At 41.9% G+C, this 7,875-nt stretch overlaps 1 long non-coding RNA gene across 3 annotated transcripts in view; it reads left to right on the forward strand.

The window, feature by feature from the left end:
- The first annotated feature begins 4,859 nt into the window (after positions 1-4,859).
- Positions 4,860-7,875, forward strand: part of LOC115303532 — an 11,240-nt gene continuing 8,224 nt past the window's right edge. For 2 of the 3 annotated variants that reach the window (XR_003914104.1, XR_003914105.1), the window contains exons 1-2: positions 4,860-5,036; positions 5,813-5,955. This is a non-coding gene — a long non-coding RNA (uncharacterized LOC115303532). The other variant, XR_003914106.1, reaches the window with a different exon arrangement.

Raw genomic sequence — 7,875 nt, forward strand, 5'->3', positions numbered from 1 at the left:
GAAAAAACTCATAAACTCTAAATATATACATTCATTCATTCATTGTTATTTATTTAGTTTTCCTCAACTGTTTATTGCCTACTATATGCTAGGTGCAGTTCTAGGTGCAGCTAATATAAATGTCTCTAAGTCCATACCCTCCAAGTTCATACCCTAACCTTCAATTTTAATATGGACGGCATATGTGATGGTAAATTTTTAAAATAATTTTATTTAGTTAGTTAAGTTTAGTTTTGAGACAGAGAGAGCATGAACATGTTCACGCATGAGTTGGGGAGAAAGAAGCAGAGAGGGAGGGAGAGAGAGAATCCCAAGCAGACTCCACACTGATGGTACACCCCTTTAAAATTTTATTTTTAACTAATCTCTACACTCAACATGGGGCTCGAACTTACAGCCCCGAGATCAAGAGTTGCATGCTCAAGGTGCCTGGGTGGCTCAGTAGATTAAGCATCTAACTCTTGGTCTTAGCTGAGTTCATGATCTCACAGTTCATGAGTTCAAGCCCATGTGGGGCTCTGTACTGTCAGTGCTTAGGATTCTCTTTCTCCCTCTCTTTCCTCTCTCTCTCTGCCCCTCTGCATGTGTGCATCTCTCTCAAAATAAATAAACAAACCTAAGGAAAAAAAAAAGAGTTGCATGCTCTATTGACTGAGCCATCCAGGTACCCTTGTGATGGTCAATTTTATATGCCAACTTGGCTGGGCAACAGTGCCTAGAAATTTGGTCAAATGTTATTCTAGATGTTTCTCTGGGGGAGTTTTCAAGTGAGATTTATGTTTAAATTGGGGACTTTGAATAAAGTCGATTGGCGTCTATCATGTTGGTGGACCTCATCGGATCAGTTGAAGGCTTGAAGTGAACAAGGACTAGCATCCTCTGCCCCACCTCCAAGCAGAAAGAGCTCTGCAGACGGCCTTTAGAAGGTCTCCGACCTGATGGCCCACCCTGCTTGGACTTGCCAGCTTCCATAAGCAAATTCCTTAAAACAAAAATCTCTTTCTATATAGGCACATCCGGTTGGTTCTGTGTCTCTAGGGAACGCTGACAAATGTTGGTACCAAGAAATTGGGGGCTGCTGTAACAGATACCTAAAAATGTGGAAGTAGCTTTGGAACTGAGGAATGGGAAGAGGCTGGAAGAATTTGGAGGTACATGCTAGAAAAAGCCTAGATTGCCTTGAAAACATTGTTGCTAGGAATACAAATGGAAAAGGGGATTCAGGTGAGGTCTCAGGTGGAAATGAGGAACATGACATTGGAAACTGGAAGACAGCTGGTCCTTGTTATAAAGCAGTAAAGAACTTGGAGGAATTGTGCTCTAATGTTTTGTGGAAAGAAGAACTTGTTTGTAATGAAATAAGACATTTAGTTGAGAAGATTTCTAAGTAAAGTGTAAAACATATGACTTGGTTTCTCAGTGGTGTCGATAGAAAGATAAATTGAAAGAGGAACTGTCAAGCAAAAAGGAACCAGAAGATGAAGATTTGAAAAATTCTTAGCCTATCTATTTTACAAAACAAGAATGCTTGTTCTGGAGAGGACACCAAGGGTATGACTGAAAAATCCCTTGATAAAGAGGTCATGAGCGCAACTCATGGCTTTAATCAGCCATTTTGGCAGAGTCTAAGAATACAGATGGTGTTGTGTCAGCAGACATACCGCCAACGTGGACTGAGGGCACAGAGAGAAGACAAAATGAAGGAAGGTGAAGCCTGCGAGGATTCTACAGGGCAGGACAAGAGAACTATCATCATGGGCCATCTTCCAATAAAAGGTAAGAATGACACTGAAGCTGATTCAGAGATCAGCAAGGTTGCCAAGCCTACCACACAGGCCAGAGCACAGGGGCCCTCAAGGCAAGGCTGTCACTTCAGGGGGCCTTGAGGGCAGAGCACTGAGCCAAGGAGAGTTATCTTGAGACTTAAATCTCATAAAACATAGATTTCTTGGCTAGGACAGCAAAACCACAGGCAACAAAACAAAAAAACCAAAAAAATTAAAAAAAGACATGTGTCTCTATCAACCTTAGAAACCTTTGTTCATCAAAGGATACACTGAACTAAGTGAAAAGGCAACCTATGAAATGGGAGAAAATTTTGCAAATCATATATCCAATAAGAGGTTAATATCCAGAATATATAAAGGGTTTAACAACAAAATAAATAGAATAACCTGATTAAAAATGGGCAAAGGATTTGAATAGACATTTTCCCAAAGATGATATACCAATGACCAACAGGCATGAAAAGATGCTCAACATCAATAATCATCAGAGAAATGCAATCCAAGACAGAAATGAGAAACCTCTTCACGCCCATTAAAATGGCTGTTATCAAAAACACCAACAACAGAAAATAACAGGTGCTGGTGAGGGTGTGAAGAAATTGATACTCTTGTGCACTCTTGGTAAAATTGTAAAGTAGTGCAATTGTCATGGAGAACAGCATGGTAGTTCCTCAAAATATTAAAAATAGGGGCGCCTGGGTGACTCAGTCAGTGAAGCGTCCAGCTTTGGCTCAGGTCATGATCTCACAGTTCATGGGTTTGAGCCCCGTGTCAGGCTCTGTGTTGATAGCTAGCTCAGACCCTGGAGACTGCTTCAGATTCTGTGTCTCCCTCTCTCTCTGACCCTCCCCTGCTCACACTGTCTCTGTCTCTCAAAAATAAATAAAAAACATTAAAAAAAAATAAAATAAAAAATAGAACTACGCTATGATCCAGCAATCTGCCTTCTAGGTATACATCCAAAAGAACTGAAAGCAAAATATTAAACAGAAATATTTGTACACCCAGTACTATTCATGATAGCCAAAGTGGAAGCAATCCAAGTGTCCATCAAGAGATGAATAGATAAATATCCAAGGGATATATATATCTAAGGGAATATTATTCAGCCTTAAAAAGGAAGGATAACTTGTCACATATTACAACATAATTTGACCTCAGGCCATAATGCTAAGTGAAATAAGCCATATAAAAGATAACAACTGTATGATTCCGCTTATAGGAGGTATCTAGAATAATCCCACTCAGGGGCACCTCAACTGGTTGAGTGTACGTCCAATCTTGATTTCAGCTCGGGTCATGATCCCAAGGTTGTGGGATGGAGTCCCATGTTGTGCTCTGTGCTGATAGTGCAGAGCCTGCTTGGGATCCTGTCTCTCTGCCCCTCCACCCAATTCTCTCTCTCAAAATAAATAAACAAACAACAAAAGAAAAACCTTAATAACATCTTTAAAGGCCCTGTCTCCAACTACAGTTACATTCTAAGGTAGTAGAGGCTGAGCACGGAGCCTGATTGAGATTCTCTGTCTCTGTCTCTGTCTCTGTCTCTGCCCCTCTCCCCCAATAGTGCGCGCGCGCGCGCGCGCGCGCACACACACACACACACACACACACATTCTCTCTCTCTCTCTCTCTCTCTCTAAAATAACAAATAAATAAATAAAGCGGTCACACTCATGGAAACGGACAGTGGAATGGTTACCTGGAGCTGGAGGGAAGGAGAAAAGGGGAGTTGCTCTTTAATGAGCATAAAGTTTCAGTTTTGCAAAATGAAAAGTTCTGGGTATCTGTTTCATAACAATGTGAATATCCTGAACACTACTGAACTGTACACTTACAAGTGGTTAAGATAGTAAATTTTAGTTTAAAAAATTTTTAATATTTATTTTAAATTAATTTTTAATGTTTTTTATTATTTATTTTTGAGAGACAGAGACAGCGCGAGCAGGGGAGGGGCAGAGAGAAAGGGAGACACAGAATCCAAAGCAGGCTCCAGGCCCTGAGCTGTCACACTGAGCCCGACATGGGGCCCGAACCCACAAACCACGAGATCATGATCCGAGCCGAAGCTGGACGCTTAACTGAGACTGAGCCACCCAGACGCCCCTTTAAATATTTATTTTTGAGAGAGAGAGAGAGTGCACACACGTGCATGTGTGTCTGAGCAGGAGAAGAGTGGAGAGAAGGGGAAAGAGGATCTGAAGCAGGCACTGCACCAACAGCAGAGAGCCCAATGCGGCCTCGAACTCACAAACCGTGAGATCATGACCACAGCCGAAGTCAGACACTTAAACAATGAGCCACCCAGGCGCCCCAAGATGGTAAATTTTATGTTATGTGCTTTTAACCACAATAAGAAAGAAAGAAAAAAACTAATGGAATTTACCTTACTAGGTTTGAGGTTTGTTTGGTACTCATCAGCCCTTTTTTCTTTCCAGTTTCTCCCTTTTGGAAAGAGAATGTCCGTCTTATGCCTGTCTCACTACTGTATTTTGGAAGCACATAACTTGTTTGCTTTCACAGGTTCATAGCTGGAGAGAAATGTTCCCTTAGGATGAATCACACCTCCAGTCTCATCCATATCTGATCTAGATGATACTCAGATGAGACTCTGGATGTAGACCAGACTCTAGAATGGGATAGGAAAGACTTTTGAGGCTATTGGGATGGAGCTGAATGTATTTTGCATGTGAGAAAGATATTCATGGGGAAGGGGAGCAGAGCGTGCGTGTTATGGATTGAATTGTGCCTTCCTAAAATTTGTATGTTGAAGTCCTAACCTCTAGTATCTTGGAATGTAACTATAGTTGGAGACAGGGCCTTTAAAGAGGTTATTAAGTTTTTTTTTTTTTTAATGTTTATTCATTTTGAGAGAGACAGAGTAGGGAAGGGGCAGAAAGGGAGAGAGGAGCCCACGCAGGCTCAGCACAGTCAGTGCAGGGCCTGATGCAGGGCTTGGTCTCAAATACTGTGAGATCATGACCTGAGTGCTTAACCAGCTGAGCCATGCAGGTGCCCTGAGGTTACTAAGTTTAAATGAGGTCATAAAGTTTAAATGAGATCATAAGAATGGGGCCCTAATCCCAAATGACTGGTGTCCTTATAGAAAGCAAAAGAGACACCAGGGATGTATGCACAGAGAAAGGTCATGTGAGGATGCTATGAGGACGTAGTTTACTGCAAGGAAAGAGGTCTTAGGAGAAATCAACCCTCCTGGCACCTGCCCTTGGACTTGCAGCCCCCAGAATGGTGAGAAAGTAAATTTCTGTCATTTACTACCACCCAGTCCGTGGAACTTTGTTATGGCAGCCATAGCCAACTAATGCAGCAGATAAGCAAATGAGTAAATATATAATGTCAAGTAACGATAAGGGAGCACTTTGAAGAATTCTGTAGCAAGGTAAGGTGATAAAGAATTGGGGGATATATAAAATAGGGGCGTTACGATTGATCGTAGCAGAGATGACATCTGGACAGAAATGTGAACAACACGAGGGAGCAAGTCTAGGGAGCATGCTCGAGAACAGCATTTCAAACAGAAGCCAACTTATATAAAAGGTGCCAAGAGGAGAGGAAGCAGTAAGCTTGGGCTGGGGCCAAAAGCCTGCTCTGCAGGAGTAAAGAGGAAAGAGGTAGGAGGAATGATGCTGGAGGGCTAAGCGGGATTCTCATCATACATGCCATTGGAAGCCATGGCAAGGATTCTGAATTATATTAAAAATTGTTTTAACATTTATTTATTTCTGAGAGAGAGAGAGAGAGAGCACAAGCAATGGTGGGGCAGAGAAAGAAGGGGAGATACAGAATCTGAAGCAGGCTCTAGGCTCCGAACTGTCAGCACAGAGCCCGATGCAGGGTTCAAACCCACAGACAGTGAGATCATGACCTGAGCCAAAGTCGAATGCTTAACCCACCCAGGTGCCCCCAGATTATATTTTAGAGGTGACAGAAAGCCAAGAAGCTACAAGGCTATTTCGGGTTTTAAGGCAAAGAAGCAACATTACTTGATTTATGTTTTCAAAAAGGTCTTTGCTGTTGAATGGAGAAGATGCCGTAGGAGAACAAGAATGGAAACATAGAGACCAATTAGGAAGCTGTTGGTCCAGGGAAGAAAGGATGAGGATTTGAACTTGGTATGACCTGAATGAGAGCAGTAGTAGTGGAAGCAGTAAGTGGTTGGATTTGAAAGGTATTTTCAATATGGAACCAACAGGGTTAACTGAGGGTCTAGACAGTGTGTGTGAGAGAAGAAAAAAGGAGTCAAAAAGGATCCTCAGGGTTTTGGTCTGAGCACCTGCAGGACTTGGGTTGTCATTTACTTCAATCAGGAAAGCAGAGAGAGGAGCAGGTTTGAGGGGTCAAATCAAGAGTTTTGTTGTAGGGGTGCCCAGGTGACTCAGTTGGTTAAGCTGTTAAGCGTCTGGCTCTTGGTTTGGGCTCAGGTCATGACCTCACAGTTTCATGAGTTCAAGTCCCGCGTGGGGTTCTGTGCTGACAGTGCAGAGCCTGCTTGGGATTCTCTCTCTGCCGCTCCCCTGCCAATGCTGTCTCCATCTCTCTCCAAATTAATAAAATTTAAAAATTAAAAAGACTTTTGTTTTAAACATGTGAATATTTTAGGATATGTACTAACAATAGGACACTCTCCTCCTCTTTCATCCTTAGCTTCTGTGATTTTAAAGATGCAAAGGATATGGTTTCTGTCTTTAAGGTCTCATGGAAGGGGATAGAGAAAAACATACAAACCAGTGTTTAGGGTTTTTATTATTCTTATTATTAATAGGCTTTATTCTTGGGAGAGCAATTTTGAATTTACAGATAAACAGAGCAGAAAGTACATGGAGTTCCGGTACACCGTCTCAAGGTTCCTATTATTAACCTCGTGCATTAGTGCGGTATATCTGTAAACTGGTGAGCCTACATCGACACATCAGAGTCACCCAAAGTCCACACTTTACTCTGGGGTTCACTCTTGGTCTTGGACAAATGTATAATGACATGTATCCATCATTACAGTATCCTAGTGAATAGTTTCACTGCCCTAAGAAACCTGTGTTCTGTCTGCTTATCCCTCCTTCCCTCAACACCCCATGCCCTGGAAACCAAAGTTTTTACTGTTTCCATAGTAGTGCCTTTTGCAGAATGTCACATATAGGCATTCCTCAGTGATATTGCAGGTTCGGTTCTAGAACACTGCAATAAAGCAAATATCATAATAAATCAAGTCAAATGATTTTTTTTGGTTTCCCAGTGCATAAAAAGTTATATGTACACTATACTACAGTCTATTAAATGTGCAATAACACTATGTCTAAAGAAAAACAATGTACATATCTTAATTTAAAATATTTTATTGCTTGGGCATCTGGGTGGCGCAGTCAATTGAGCTTCGGACTTTGGCTCAGGTCATGATCTCCCAGTTCATGAGTTTGGGCCCCATTGTCAGGCTCTGTGCTGACAGAGCACATAATAAAAGCATTAAAAAATAATTTAGCTTAAAAATGCTGACCATCATCTGAGCTTTTAGCGAGTAGTAATCTTTTTGTTGATGGAAGGTATTGCCTTGATATTGATGACTGATGACTGATCAGGGTGGTGGTGGCTAAGGAATGGAGTGGTTGTGGCAATTTCTTCTTCTTTTTTTTTCCTTAAGGAAGTTGTAGGCCCAAAGTGGGCCTTGAACTTAAGACCCCCAGGTCAAGAGTTGCATATTCTACCAATGTGACAGCCAGGCAACCATGAAGTTTGCCCCATTGATTGACCCCTCCTTTCACAAATGATTTCTCTGTAGTACACGATGCTGTGTGAACATTTCACGCACAGGACAACTTTCAAAGTTGGAGTCAATCCTCTCACATATTGCTGCTGCTCTAGCAGCTAAAATACACGTCATATTCAAAACCGGTTGTTGTCTTTTCCACACTCTTCACCAGGAGCAGATTCCATCTCCAGAAACCACTTTCCCTACCCATGCATAAGTCACACCTCCTCATCTGTTCAAAGTTTATCATGAGATTCCAGCAATCCCGTCACACCTGCAGGCTCCACTTCTGATTGTAGTTCTCTTGCCGTTTCCACCACATCTGCA

The sequence above is a fragment of the Suricata suricatta genome, chromosome 10 (genome assembly GCF_006229205.1).
Source record: "Suricata suricatta isolate VVHF042 chromosome 10, meerkat_22Aug2017_6uvM2_HiC, whole genome shotgun sequence".
NCBI classification, from domain to species: domain Eukaryota; kingdom Metazoa; phylum Chordata; class Mammalia; order Carnivora; family Herpestidae; genus Suricata; species Suricata suricatta.